Source organism: Cupressus sempervirens, chromosome 10, assembly GCF_028749045.1.
Source record: "Cupressus sempervirens isolate cs-2001-9-10 chromosome 10, ASM2874904v1, whole genome shotgun sequence".
Lineage (NCBI taxonomy): Eukaryota > Viridiplantae > Streptophyta > Pinopsida > Cupressales > Cupressaceae > Cupressus > Cupressus sempervirens.
Genome location: NC_143127.1, coordinates 557,912,673 through 557,929,119, shown reverse-complemented (window position 1 = coordinate 557,929,119; position 16,447 = coordinate 557,912,673).

Below are 16,447 nucleotides of genomic sequence, written 5' to 3'. Positions count from 1 at the left end.
GGCTAAAAGGGAGCTCCAAGAGCTATATTTGGAATAATGGATGTTTGGGACTATAAATAGAATTCATGAGGGCTAAAAAGGAGATTGGGAAATATTGGTAGCAATACATATTTGAGATGTGCACTGATTTTCTTGTAATTCATGTCTGTGATATGTTAGAACATAATCAAACTCCATGTTTCTTTTGAGTTTCTTGTCTCCCCTTTGTTTTTGTTTGTGTTGGTTATCTCTATTGTGAATTGTTTAAGGCCAAGAAACCACTAAAATGTAACCCACAAGTGTTTCTCAATTTGGTGTGTGTAAACTTGGCTCAATTGTGCCAAGTAGTGTGGAGATATGAAATGAAAAGGCCACAAACAAGAAAAATTTGGCATAGCCAAGTCTTGTTGTATTTTCACATTGAGGGACTCTATAGTTTAGGAAAGTCAAAAGATGTTATCTCTTACTCCTATTATGCCAAAAGTGGTATCTCTCATTCCTTTTATACCAATTGTTTTTCTTTTTCTTTTTCTTTTTCTTTTTCTTTTTCTTTTTCAAAATGTTTTCTAGTTTTTTGGATTTTATTGATATTTCAAATATGAGGTAGTTCTTCAAGGCTTTAAACATAAAACTATTTGAGATGAATATTGTTGATTGTTTTTGCTAGTTCTTCTCCATCACAATCAAAGAGCTTGTAGGTTCTTGTCCCAAAAGATTTTGTGATGATATAAGGTCCAATCTAATTGGCTTCCCACTTTCATTTATTTTCTCTCATTGCCTAATTTTTGGGGTTTTCTTGGAGGACTAAATCTCCATTATGGAAAACACAAGGCTTAACCTTCTTGTTGTCATATCTAGAGAGTATTTTTTGATACACTTTAAGATGTTTGTGTAATGTGTATTGATGTTATTCTAGGAATTCTAGTTGTTCCAACCAAGCCACTCTATAGTCCTCATCTGACATGACATCGTAGAGGTGGACTCTCAAAGATGGGATTTCAATCTTTAAAGGGAGAATTTCTTCACTTTTGTGGACCAAAGAGAAAAGTGTTGCACCTATAGGCATTGAAACACTTGTTCTATATGACCATAGAGTAGGATTTAACTATAAATGTCAATCCCTACTACTATCATTGACAGTTCTCTTGAGGATTTTAATGACTTTTTTATTGGTGGCCTATGTGTGGCCATTTCCTTGGGGATATTAAATTAACAATGAATGGTGGATGATGTGAAAATTTTCACATTCCTCATCAACTATTTGGTTTTTAAAGTATAAGGCATTATCCATTAAGATGGTATGAGTTATGATGAACCAACAAATGATATGGTTAAGGATAAATGAGGAGATTTGTTTGTCAGTGGAGTATTTGTTCAATGTAATAATCTATTTGTGTCCACTAGAGGAAGGTGGGTGAATTACACCAATCAATTCAAAACCCTATTGATAAAATAGTCATCGTGTGGCCAATGGGTTGAGTTCCTAGATTGGAACATGAATGAGGTTGTCGTGGATCTGACACTTCTTACAAGGCTTGACATATTTGATAGAATATTTTTCCATTATGAGCTAGAAATACCCCATTCTAAGGAATTTCTTGGCTAGGGTAAAACCATTGGAATGTGACCCACAAATACCAGCATGAAGCTTTTGTATAGAAATCTTAGACTCATTAGTTTCTAGACATCTAAATAAAGTTCCATCTAGACCTTTCCTATGCAATGTATCAACCACCAATGTGTAACATGAGGTTTGCTAGATAAAGTTTTATTTTTAGTTTTGGGATAAGTTAGAAGGCATAATGTTATCGCGTAGATTGGTGGAAATGGAATCATACCAAGGGGAGTCGAGAGTGTATAAAAGGAAAGCGATATGGGATTTTGGTTGAGTAAATGAAAGTTGAACCACCACATCTACTAAGAACTCATATCTTTCTTATTGATCTAGTAGCTATCTTGAAAAAAATTGAATAATTGTGTATTATCTTTGATGTTACACAAAATGCCATATCATTTCTAGTCAGTGTATATCGAGCTCACTAGAGCAATAAAGATAGTTTCCTGTATCTACCAAGAATTTGAGAGTTTGCCAAGTTCAGAAGAAAATGTCTACCAAGTTCACTTAGGTGTCAAAAGAAAGTTTGCAGAAGTTGAGTATTAAAAAGGCTCGCTTAGTTAATTAAGGAAATATAAAATGGAACCAATGTTAACCAAGCTCACTTGGTTACCAAAGGAACTTTGTGAATATGCAGTGTTAATCGAGTTCACTTGGATAACATAGAAAAATCATCTCTGAGTTAGAATCTACTGAGAAGGGTCAACTAATGAAAGATTTTCTTGTTTTGGCATATTGAGCTCAATTGATTTGATTGTTGGCTCTAGCTAACTAAGGAGATCAATATTAAGTATTAGTTGTATTCAATCTGACTTGACAATGTGTAAGATATGTATATAAGGTCAAGTTGAGAATTGAATGTGTGAAATATGATAGAAGATTTGAAGATGCTTAGAGGAAGTGAATTAGAAGAATAAATAGAATATCCTTGTTGAGTTGCAATGATACATTCGATCAAGAAGGAACAATTATACAAGCCAAAATTGAGATCTATAATTAGCAATTTAGTTGCATCAGAAATTAGGTCATCTCATTGTTACTTTCTAATCATTGTAGCAGTGATCTAAATCTCTTAACAAAGTTGGCTTAATGGTTATTTGTAAATCCTCTAACAAGGTGGCATTTCTATTTGAAGTGTCTTAAAGGCCTCTACCAAGACCACTCCTAACAGGGTGATAAAATCCTCTAACAAGGTCACACCTAACAATGTGTTTTGTAGCCTTTAACAAGTTTGGCTCCTAATAGGGCTCACTTCATAAAAGTGAAATTAGTAACTAGTTGCAATTGGTGGTTTTTCCCAAATTGGGTTTCCACATTAAATCTTGGTGTCAATTGTGTTCATGCTATTTCTTTTATGTGTTTGAAACTAAGTTGAATAATGATAATCATAGATAATATCTTAGGATTTTCATGTCAAGCAGTTGCCAAGTTATTTCAGTGTTTACCGAGTTACAACATTTTCTAGTGTAAACCAAGTGCATGTGTATTTGTTGAGTTATAGCAGAATATAGTTTAATTAGAGTTTTGATTTGGATTGAAATCTAAGGGATCTAGGATTTATTTTTGTGGTAACTAACTCACCACTCCCCTCTTAGTTACTTGTCTTATATTTCCAACAATTGGTATCAGAGCTTCATGGTTCCTGTAGAGAAGATTTCAAGGACTTAAGCTAAAGATCAGGATGTCTGATAGAAGAGAGATTCCCAAGTTGAATAGAGACAACTTTGTAGCATGGTAGTAACTTATGAAGTTGCATCTAGAAACCATCAGTGGTTCAAGTTTGAAATACTTAAACATTTCTTATAAAGCTCCTACTACTACAATGACTATAGAAAATATTGTTGAAAATAAAAATCATAATATCATGATGATTGACATAGCATTAACTCTTAACTATGTTGAATTTGATGAAGCCAAAGGATGTGCTACTACTCATGAAATGTGGACCAAATAGAAGGATATTTATAGAGGTGATGATAATGTAAAAAGAGCCAAGGTAGAAAGCTTGAGAGGCCAGTTTGATCAAATGAAAATGAGAGAGGATGAAATCTTTGCAAAATATGTTGAGAGAACCAAAGCTAGTGTCACTATTATCAAAGCCTTTGGAGGAACAATTGAAGATGTAACAATGGTAAGTAGGATACTTAGAATCCTTCTTCCTATCTATGCAATTAGAGTGTATGCTATTCAAGAGATGAGATGTGATCCAAATAACAAGATAATTTTAGATACTCTAGTTGGAAGATTGACTTGTTTGAACCAGATAACTATAATAAATTATAATCCTAGTTATAGTAATCTTGAGTCTACATTTGAAGCCAAGGTATCACTCAAGAAGAAAGATAAAAAGACTAAAAGCCAACAATCTGCAAATGAAGAGGAAGATAGTTCTGACAGTGATCTTGAAGCCATTTAAGCATTAGTTGCAAGAAAGTATCCCAAAGGAAAAGGAAAATATAGAGGTAAAATTCCTTTAATCTATTTTTCTTGTGAATAAGTTGGATACATTGCTGCAAGATGTCCAAATAAAGAAGACAAAGATGAAGAGAATCACAACAAGTACAAAGGTAAGAAGGATTTGAAGAATTTCAAGGATTGCAAGGACAAAGGTAATAAATATTTCTTTATAGCTAAAGATTTAGATAGTACTGAAGATGATGAAATAGTATATATGGTTGTAAAAGATGAATTTATTGATGAAGGAGGTAAAATGGCACTTATCTCTCATGTTAGGAAGAATGATACATGGATTATTGATAGTGGTTGCTCACATCATATGACTGATGATAAAAAAAAAATTGAACACATGGAACATTATGATGGTGGTAGTGTGAGATTTGAAAACAATGAACCTTATTGCATAAAGGGAAAAGGTTGTATCTCACTAACCAATGAATTTAGATGTGATAATGCTTATTGGGTTGAAGAACTAAAGAATAATCTACTGAATGTCGCACAGTTGAATAACATTGAATTCAAGGTAGAATTCATGAATGGGAAGACCAAACTATTAAATAGAAAATGAAATCTCGTTGGTCTAGATAATAAACAAAAGGTAATCTATTCTACCTAGATCTTAGTGAAATTTCATATTTTATTGCTCAAGTAGAAGAAAGTTGGTTATGGCATAAAAGGTGATGTCATGTAAACTTTGATAATCTAATCAAGAGAAGCAAGAACAAAATAGTAAGAGGTATTCCTAGTCTAAGGAAACCAGATATGGGTTTTAGCAAAAACTATCAAATTGGAAAGATGGGAAAGACTAGTTTCAAAAGAAAGAACTATCATTCGGAAGAAATCTTGGAGTTGGTTCATACAGACCTTTGTGGACCTAATCGAATAGAGAGTTACAATGGAGATAAGTACTTTATTCTTTTTTTTGATGATTATTCTAGAATGATGATTGTAATGTATCTAAAAGAAAAGTCTGAAGCATTTCAAAAATTTAAGTGGTATCTAGCAAAAGTAGAGAAAGAAAATGGAAAGAAGCTAAAATGTTTGAGATTAGACAAAGGTGGTGAATTCATTTCAAATGAGTTCAATAAATTATGCATTGAAAGAGGAATTAAAAGACAAGTATCATCCCCTGGTATACCACAATAGAACGGTATAGCTAAAAGAAGGAACATATCCATTATGGATTGTGCAAGAATATTGATGATAGAAAAGAATGTTGCAATCAAATACTGGAAGGAAGCAATTAGTATTGTAGTGCATACCTTAAATAGAGCATAGTTGAAGAAAGACTCAAGTCAAACTCCTTATGAACTATGGTATGGCTACAAACCTAATGTAAGTTACTTGAAAATATTTGGTAGAAAATGTTATATCTTAAAGGAATCTAGGAAAGATAAATTTGATGTCAAAGGTGATGAAGGCATATTCCTAGGATACTCCTACAGAAGTAAGGCATACAAATGTTTGATATTATGGACACATAAAATCATATAAAGTGAACATGTGAGAATTAATGAGTTTGCAAAAAAGAGTGAAGAAGAAAGCAACAAAGAACCTGAGGATTACTGAAGGTTTATTTACTATGAACTTGACACATTTCCAAATAAAATTAGAAGTTAGGAGGCCTCATCTTCTAGGTCCCTAAAATCTCCAAAAGCTATTGAGTTGTAACCAATGCAACCCGAGTCACAGTTTGAAGGACCCAAGTCGTAATTAGAAGCTACCAAGTTGTTTCTAGAGTAAACTAAGTTTGATGGACCTAATTCATAGACAATGGGACCTGAGCTTGACATAGAATATCATGAAGAGGTTAGTAGAAAAAATTCTAAATCCAAATTACTTGTGTTAGAAAGATATGTCAAAAGGCACCATGCACCTGATCAAATCATTGGAGACAAATCAGATGGAATAATGACAAGAAACAAATTAAAAGGTACAAGTTGCTTGTTGAATTTGAAACTAGATCAGTCAAAGAAGTGTTGGATAATGAAAGTTGGATTAAATATATGAATGAAAAAATAGAACAGATAGAGAGGAATAAGACTTGGACTCTTGTTCCTAGACCCAAGGATAAAAATGTAATTGGCACAAAATTGGTTTTTAGAAATAAGTTGAATGAAGATGGAGAAGTTTCCAGAAACAAAGCAAGGTTAGTTTGTAAAGGCTATTCTCAAGAAGAAGGTATTAATTATGGTGAAACTTTTTCTCGAAACTTTACTAGCATACACACCACATAAAGGATTTAAAGTTTATCAAATGGATGTAAAATCTGCATTCTTGAATGGAATTCCTGGAAAGGAAGTTTACATAGAACAACTTGAAGGTTTTTTGGATCCTAGAAAAAAGGATTTGGTATGAAAATTACACAAAGCATTGTATGGTCTCAAGCAAGCTCCCAAAGCTTGGTATGAAAGACTTCATAACTACTTGGTAAATATTGGTTTTTAAAGAACAAATGATAATAGCAGCCTGTACATCAAAGAAGGACTAGACAAGAAAATTGTGTTGGCTAAAATATTTGTGGATGGCACCTTATTTATAGAAAATGATGATTTAGGCAAGGCATTTTTAGAAGAGATGAGTAAAGAATTTGAGATGTCCATGTTTGGAGAGATAAAAAAATTTGTTGGATTATAGATCCATTAGAAGAAAGATGATATCTACATTACTAAATCCAAATATATCAAGAAGATACTAAAGAGATTTGGAATGGAAGATTCAAGACCAGTTGGAACACCTATGTCTACTAGACATAATATTTCCAAAAATGATGATTCCAAAGAGGTAGATCAAACCACATACATATCAATGATTGGAAAATTGTTATATGTAGTGCACACAAGGCCTGATATTGCATTAGCAATTGGTATGATGGCAAGATTCTTAGCAAATCCTAAAAAAAATCACATGATGAAATTCAAGAGAATCATGAGGTATTTAAAAGGTACTAAAGACTGTGGATTATGGTACAAAAAAAGGAGGCAAATTAGATTTGAAAGCATTCATAGATGTTGATTGGGCAAGAAGTTTAGATGATAGAAAAAGCACCAGTGGTGGAGGGTTCTTTCTTGGTTAAAGACTAGTGTCTTGGACAAGAAAGAAAAAGAATTTTATTTCTCAGTCCACAAAAGAGGCAGAATATGTGGTAGCAGTAGTTAATTTTTCTAATGTTTTTTGGTTTAAGCAATTGTTGGTAGGTATGAAGATAAAAATAAAGAATCCAGTGATTATATTTTATGATAACACCAATGTAATTAATATATAAAAGAATCCTAGCACATTGCTATAAAATATCATTTTTGAGAGAATTGGTACAAGATAAAGAGGTAAGATTGGAATATGTGAATACTAAAGAGAAAATTGTAGACATATTCACTAAGTCATTACCTAAGGATGCATTTTTGTATCTAAGAGGTAATTTAGGGGTCATTCCCCTATTTGAAGCTCACTAAATGAATTTTAGTGTTGTATCAACCAAAGCATGTTGAAAATCAGACAATTGATGCAATATTGAAAAGGGCACATTGCAAATTAATCAGTACATAAGGTACATTGATATTCACTAAATATTGTCTTTGGCCTAAGATGTCAAAAAGGGAGAATTTTTTTGTCATATCTCATAGAAATTTTATAAAGAGGGAGAGTATATATTTCCAAAGATGTCAAAAAGGGAGAACTTGGTTTGATATCAAAGAAGAGAAGTTTGCTATCAGGAGAAGATGTTGAAAATAGAATTTATAGAATTTTGCTGATAGAAGGAGAAAGTGAAGGCAGAGGGAATTCACACTGATAGAAGGAGTTCTCATGGATGAGAATTAGAATGAAACTAAGGATATGTTCCTTACTTTATTCTTTCTCTAAAAAAATTTGTGTATTATGACATGTTGTGTTGCCATCAATGCCAAAGAGGGAGATTGTTGAAAACAATTGATTGATTGTGTATTATTTTTTATGTTACTACACATGTCATATCATTTTTAGTTAGTGTATATCGATCTCACTCAAACAATAAAGATAGTTTCTTGTATCTATTGAGAATTCTAAAGTTTTCCATGTTTAGAAGATAGTATCTACCAATTTCACTTGAGCATCAAAAGAAAGTTTGCAGAAGTTGAGTTTTAACCAAGCTCACTTGGTTTCTAAAGGAAATTTTGGATGGAACCAGTGTTAACTGAGCTCGCTTAGTTACCAAGGGAACTTTGTGAGTATGTAGTGTTAAATGATTTCACTTGGTTAACAGAGAAAAATCATTTTCGAGTTAGTGTCTACAAAACAGGGTTAGCTAATAAAATATTTTCTTGTTTTGGCATATTGAGTTCAATTGATTTGATTGTTGGTTCTAGCCAATTGAGGAGATGAATATTAAGTATTCTAAGTTGTATTCAAGATGACTTCAAAATGTGTAAAATATATATAAGATGAAGTATAGAATTGAATCTATGGAGCATAACAGAGGATTTGAAGATGCTTAGAGGAAGTGAATTAGAAGGATAATCAAAATATCCTTGTTGAGCTGGAAAGATACATTTGATTAGGAAGGATCAAGTATACAAGCCAAATTTGAGATCTGTAATTAAAAATTTAGTTGCATAAGAAATTAGGTCATCTCATTGTTACTTTCTAATTGTAGCACTGATCTAAATCTCTTAACAGAGTTGGCTTATCAGTTATTTGTAAATCCTCTAACAAGGTGGCATTTCTATTTGAAGTGTCTTAAAGACCTATAACCAGGCCACTCCTTATAGGGTGATCAATTTTCTAATAGTTTGTTTTGTAACCTTTAAAAATGTTTGCTCTTTATAGGGCTCACTTCAGAAGAGTGAAATCAGTAACTAGTTGCAATTCGTGGTTTTTCCCAAATTGGGTTTCCATGTTAAATCTTGGTGTCACTTGTATTCATGCTATTTATTTTATGTGTTTGCAACTAAGTTAAATAATGATAAGCATAGATAATATCTTAATATTTTCGTGTTAAGTAGTTGTCAAGTTATTTTATTGTTTACTAATTTAAATCATTTGCTAGTGTAAACCGAGTGCATGTGTGTTTTTTGAGTTATAGCATAATACAATTTAATTAGAGTTTTGATATGTAGTGACATCTAATCAATCTAGGATTTATTTTTGTGGTAACTAATTCACCCTCCCCTCTTAGTTACTCTTATATTTCCAACAAACTGGAGTAGAGAGGCCAAAGTAGCCATAGCATCAGCTGCCTTATTCTTGTCTCTAGGGATTTGCTCAAATATAATTTGAACAAAGTATGCCTTGAGAATATCAACCAAGTGTTTATAAGGTAATAATTTTTCATCTTTGGTTTGATACATGTCATTCACCTGATTGATGATTGGCTAGGAATCTCCATAGACCTCTATTGTTGTCAATTTCCATTCTAAGGCTAATTTAAGACCAAGAAGTAAAGCTTCATATTTTTCCATATTATTTGTGCATGGGAACAACAATTTGTATTATTTTGGTATGATCACACCTAAAGGCATGATGAATATAATCCTGACACCTAAACCATGGTGTGTGTCTGAATTGTCAAAGTAGAACTTCCATGTAACTAGCTTTGTTTGGAGGATGTGTGTATCTGGAAAATCTACTAAGATAGGATTTGTGCTTTCTTGAGGTGCATCTGTTAACTAGTCTATAGTGTCTTGTTCCTTTATGGCTTTTAAATCAATATAATCAATGTTAATCACACTTAGGATCATTACCCATTTAGCTAGCATTCCTATTAATGTTGTTTTACTCAAAAGATACTTGATTGGTCTATTTTGGATATGACTTTTACTTTTTGGGTCAGGAGATAGTGACGTAGTTTTTGGGAAGAAAAAACTACTGCCAAACAAGCTTTTTCAATGAAAGTGTTGTTTAACTCATATTTGACCAAGGTTCGACTAATGTAGTAGATGGCTTATTCCTTGCCTTGGTCATTCTCCTATGCCAAAATGGATCTTATTAATTTTTCCATCATTGATATATATAAAAATAAGGGTTTGCATAGGAGGCACCAAAATAGATGGATTCATTAGTTAGTTCTTGAGAAGGTCAGAGGTCACTTGACACTAATTGTCCCACTTGAAAACTATATCTTTTTGAAGGAGATGAGTAAAAGGCACACACTTCTCAAATAGTTGAGATATGAATCCACAAAATAAATGAAGTCTCCCCTGGAGGGAGCATAGCTGGCTCAAGTTCTTGGGAGGTTGCATGTTGACAATAGCTTGCACTTTTTTTAGGATAAACTTCTATCCCTTTTGCAAAGGCAATGTAACCTAGGAGCTTTCCAAATTATACACCAAAAGCACATTTCTTAGGATTTAGTCTAACTTTGAAGGATTCTAGGCATGTAAATATATTATCTAAAATTGGTAGATGGTCTTCACATGTATGAGATTTTTCCAAAGGTCATTTACATAATCCTCCATTAAGGTATGAATCATGTCATGGAATATAGTGGTCATAACCTACTGATATGTAGCTCCTAAATTTTTAAGGTCAAAGGGCATGACATTACAAAACATCCCCTATGAAATAGTAAATGTTGTTTTTTCTTGATCATCAAGTGCTACTTTGATTTGGTTATAGCCTGAAAACCATCTATGAGGGAGAACATAGAATGTCTTGTTGTTAGGTCCACAATGGTGTCAATGTTTGGTAGGGAGAAGTCATCTTTGGGGCATGCTTTGTTGACATCACAAAATTCAATGCAAATCTATATGCTACAGTGTTTCTTGGAACTAAGCACAATGTTTGAGATCCATGAAGCATAGGCCAATGGCCTAATGAAGTTGGTGTGAAGTAACTTTTTTAGCTTTGTTTTGACAAACAATGCTAAATGCAGATGTATCTTTCTAAGTTTTTGTTTGACTCACTTGGCATCTAGAGAAATGTTGAGATGATGAAGGATTAGATTAGGATCTAACACTAGAATGTTAGCATAGGACCATGCAAAATTAATTTGTCTATCTTTAAAGAAATGAATAAATTCACTTATTTCTTCTGGAGTTAATGATTGTGCCAAGTGGATGATTCTAGGTCCTTGCTCTATTCTGATATTAACTTTCTTTGTGGATTCAATTAGGATTGATGACCTCTCTTTTAAATATTCAAGTAAAGGATCAAGCATCTTATCTTTAGGTGCCACAGTTGGGTTTTCACCATCAGATGCATCACTTCTATTTGTTTCTATTTTTTTATCCAGGCCTACCACAACCTAGTTTAGATTGTTGGATGTATAAAGTCTTAGACCTCTATTTGTGTGACTAATATTATTAATACAAGACCCAACCATAGGTGTTTCTTTTGTTCCTATTCTTAGATATGGTTCAATTGCATTAAGGTATATAAAAATGTTACAGTCAGTGTCAAAGTTGAGAATTTAATGAGAGTCAGTTGTATCTCAATCAATAAGCTTGGGATGGATCAAGGATAATGGCTCAATATATGGATATAGTTCAGCTTGGTTTTAAGACATAACCTCATTTGGTGACTCATACATTATATTTGTTAATTCTATAATGTGCATCTCTTCTAAGTTGACTAGGAGACTAGAGGTGTCAAACTTCTCATTGTCCTCGTGTTCAATTTCTATTGGAAAGAAATCTGAGAATAAGGTTTGGAATTGGAATTCTTCATTTTTTGCATCATCACTCAGGAGGGTGAGACGAGGTATCTATTTGATATCTACTTCTAAATTAGTCTATTGTCAGTTGGCTCTATGTGGTGAAGGGGAGTCTGAGCTAGAGGAAAACTCTTGTGTTATGACAGTGCTCTATGTAGGAATGTGAATTACACCACATTCTTTATCATGGGTAGACTCCTCAGATAGAGAATAAAATTCCCATTTGGTAGAGTCATCATCATCTTCATCATCAATGACATCCATGCATGTTTCTTATGTAATGTGCAGATCAGGGATAGATAGGTTTATATTCTTTAGATGGGTGTGCTCTGATCTATAATGTCCTTCTCTTTTGGTACCCAAACCAAAGTGGATGAGGAGGAATCTCTGTGTCTGTATCATAACTTATAAAGATGTTTTGGCTAAAGATAAGGTGGAAAACCTTCCTTTTCTTATTCTAAATATCCCACTCCTATTTTAAATTCATTGGGTCTAAACTATGTTGTCAATAGTTCGACAATACCTTTTCCTTTTTCAAAAGGAACACCCCCCTAGTAGCCCATTTTTTCATCAACTCATAACATTTTCCAAAAAGATGGGGGGATATATCAACATTTCATATTCTCTCATTTTCTACTTCTATTTTGTTTTTAGACATGTCGCTTTCTTTTTAAAAGTTTCCATTATAAGTGTTCTTTGTAGGTGGTCTGACATGTGATTTAGGAGATGATGGTGGATCAAACAATGAAACTAAATATTCACCTAAGCCCTTGCATTTTAGTTGGGATTTTTAGTCAAATTATTTCATTGAGTAATCATTTTTCTCATCATGTGTCCATTGAGAGTCTTTTGATGATAGTGTTGATGGAGTGGAAGAATTGGAACAACCTACTTTCTCTTTTCCCTTAGTCATTGTGGATAAAAGGTTGTTGTTTTGGTTGGTGGAGCTTCAGGCTTCGATTAGTATAGATTTTTTGGCATTAATTATTGAGATGGGGACTTCTTCCCTATTGTGGGGAACAAGGCAGTTACAGTATTGTGTATAATTTTGGTCCCCAGGTATAGTTACCTCCTAGCCCATGTATGGAAATTTTAGACATTGGTGATAAGTGGAAGGGACTGCTTGCATATTGTGGATCCATGACTTGCCTAATAAGATGTTTTAGGTCAACTTCAAGTCCAACACTTGACAGATGGTATTTTTTACAACCCGGCCAAATCTTATGGGAAAAATTACTATACCTTTAGAACGTCTCTCCTCATCATCATAAGCTTTAATTGTGATCTTTTTGTTGGGATCAATAGCATCCTCTATATATCCTAGTCCTTTTGCTAGGTTTAGTGTGCAATTATTAGACTGGCCCCACCATCAACTAAGTATCTCTTCACTTTGTTCCTATGTATGAAGACTTCAATGTGCAATGGAAAGTTTTGAGGATGAGTGAAGGACATGTCATCTTGCATCGTGAAGGATACACAGTGAGGGGAAACAAGGTTGTTCACCATCTTTTGGAATCTATTTACATCAAGGTCATTGGGCACTAAAGATTTTGTGAATATCTCCTTGTGCCCAAGGATATTTGCAAAAAATTAAAAATGGAAATATGATCAGAAGTTTTCAATAGTTGATAGACCAAACTATATTTGGGTAAGATGGAGCTTGTTGTGGCTTGGTCTAAACTGGTGGTTACCCTTGGTAGAACTACTTTAGAGGCTTGACCTCAGGTGATGATGTTTAAGGATTGTTTCTTATGTTTATCTTTGACCACAATGACATTGATAGTGTCATCAAACCCTGAGATCATGTTAATTGTGTTTTCATAATTATGAGCATAGTTGACTTTATCATTAGAGGATGTATTGCTTTTGGAAGACTCGTCTTTCTCATGATTCATGAAAGGATTTTTGAAGGTCATGGGTTCCTCGTTATTGAAAAGATGGTGTACCTTAATCATCTTATCATCAATTAAGTTTTGGATGGCTCCTTTAAGATCATAGCAGTTATTCATGAGGTGCCCTTGGTTCTGATGATAAGTGAAACAATGTTTTTCATTCCACCACCAAGGTTTCAATCGTGGCTCATAAGGTTGATCTTCTAGTAATACAATGACCTCATCAACTAAGAGCATTTGTAAAGCTATTTCATAAGTCTCACCAATGGGTGTGTATACCTTGGGTATGTTGGTAGACTTATATCCTCTCAGGGGAGGAGCTTGGTTGTATGATACTTATTGATTGGAATTCTTTGGTGTTGGAGGAAAAGTTGTATTTTGTTGGTAGAGTATATGAACATTATCTTTTTTTGGTGGGTTTTTGCAAGTATGAACATTGGTGTTATTGGTAGTTGGGTATGGTTAATTTAGATAGGGATGAGGTTGTGGTTTACCATGATTGGATTCTACCACCCCGTCATTTACCATATTTTTATTATTGTTCCTCCACCACAATTTATGTTTGTCATTCAATAAGTAAGATGAGTTATGTGGTTGTAAGGAGTTCTTTGAGAAACCTTTCTCATCTTTTTATAGCTTAATGATGCCATTTCTTAATAGGGTTTCTTCTACTTTAGCCACATTTTCTAAAGTGTAGTTGTAGCTAGTAGTTCATAGGTTTAGATAGGCTATTTATGAAGATATATGTCTTTTCTTTGTCTAGAATGTCTTGATAATATTTAGTGAAGGTGTGTCTCCATCTTTGTAAAAATACCTTGAAGGACTCTCATGGGAGTTGTTTTGTATTGCATAAGTTGATCATGGTAACCTCCCTTTCGATGTTGTATGAGTATTATGCGATGAAAATTGAAGCTAGTTGGTCAAATGAATTGATATTGGAGGGGATTTTTGAGAACCACTCCATGGCTTGTCCCCCCAAAAGCCTAGGGAATAGTTTCATAAGGTAGGTCATGTCATGAAAAAATTCCATACTTAAAGTATAGAATTGTTGAGGATGGTCTTGAGGATCTTATGTAACAAAATATTAATCATATTTTGGTATCTTCATTTTCTATGGAAAGGGTGTCAAGGTAATACTTCTATCAAATGGGAGAGAGCATACCTTCTCAATACTGAATTTATCTGGTTGGACCTTTCCCCATTTAATTCTCTCCATTTCTAGTTGCAGGTCTTGAATTTTTTGAGTGACAACCTTTAGGGGTGATTCTTCTTTGTCTCTCCTAAGGTTTGATACATCAAATTTAGATGGTAATTTTGTACCTTGTTGTGCCAAGCAAATAATGTTCTTTATGGTGTTCGAGTATCTTTTCCATTATGTCAACAAGTTCAAGATTTTGTTTGAAATCCTTGATCTTTATTTCAAGATTATTTTCATCTCATATTTGAGATGAACCCATTTTGTTGGAGGGTTTTGGGATCTATTATTTGAACAAGGGTGATTCATTGGAAATGGTGGTTGATAAGTAGTCAACTGGTGTAATAGGCTCAATAACATTTGAGAATTGCATAGATTTGATAGTTCATTTCACTATTCTAACACTTACTTGTATAGGTGATCTTTTAGGTTCCTTTTGCTAGTTTTCGATGATTGATTAGGGAAGTACTATACATACTTTATAATTCTTTGGGGTTTAGGGCCTATTTTATCAATATTTTTGGCTAACATATTGTAATTAAATATAACCCTTGTTGCCCCACTTTTCATTCTCTAACCAATTAGCAAAAGTGAGTACTTGTGTTTAAATGAAAAGAGAGAAGTCTTGGTTTTGTTTAAGTCTAGGTCTAAGTCCTTTTAGGTTAGGTGAGTTTCCATTGAACTTTCCCTTTTCTCCTTCCCCTCATTTCTGATCAGGTGGTTTTTCATTTTGTCAAGTGATCTTATAGGTAGGTTAGTGCCTAGTCTGATAGAGATTTGTTTTACTCATTCTAAGACCAAATACAAGCTATATCTATTTATGGCTTATCACTATTTGCAAAATTGATGCTGGAAAAAATTTGGAAATCATCTTCTCCTCAGCGGGTTTCTTACCCATGAGGATGATTTCTTGTGGAGAGCACTAAATGATGCACGCACATAAAAAACATGCAATAATAAGGCATCATGTAGATAATCAATGTTTCATCTGTGATTATGACTTTAGAAAATGGTTCAAATTCATTTTTACCCTCATAATTTTCCTTGGTAGAGAACTCAAAACTAACTTCTCCTCAACGGGTTTTCAACCCATGAAGTCAATTTTTCGAAAAGGTAGTTTGGAATGAAAAGGAATGTTAAGTGGTCCTCAAAAAAGTCTTTGCATCTCATTTAGAAATTTCCAACTCCAAGAGGGGTGATTTTCCAAGGTCCAACTAAGAAAGGAAACATTAACAAAGAAGTAGAAATTGTCTTCTCCTTGGTGGGTTTTCAACCCATGAGGACAGTTTCTCGAATTCTAAAGAAAATAAAGTTAATGATTAGATTAGATTCACAAGTCATATTTAGAATATCTTAGAATTATAATAAAGAGAACCTAAACACTATGGAAAAGAAATAATGATTAGGATCTAACTTGGTGAACATTCTCTGACAGAGTACCCTAATGGTAACTTCCTAAAACTTATTGAAAATGGGAAAGTAAGTTATGGAGATATAGAAAGTTACTGTTGAGCTCAATGGAATAGTGAAAAGACTTCTAGATGTTCATTAAAATCATGCATTTATTATTCAATGGATATCTCCTTAAATTCATTCATGTGGCACAAATTCTAAAGATCAACGGATGAATTAAGGCTCCCATATATAGAAACATAACTAGTTGAATGAACTACTACTCTTTC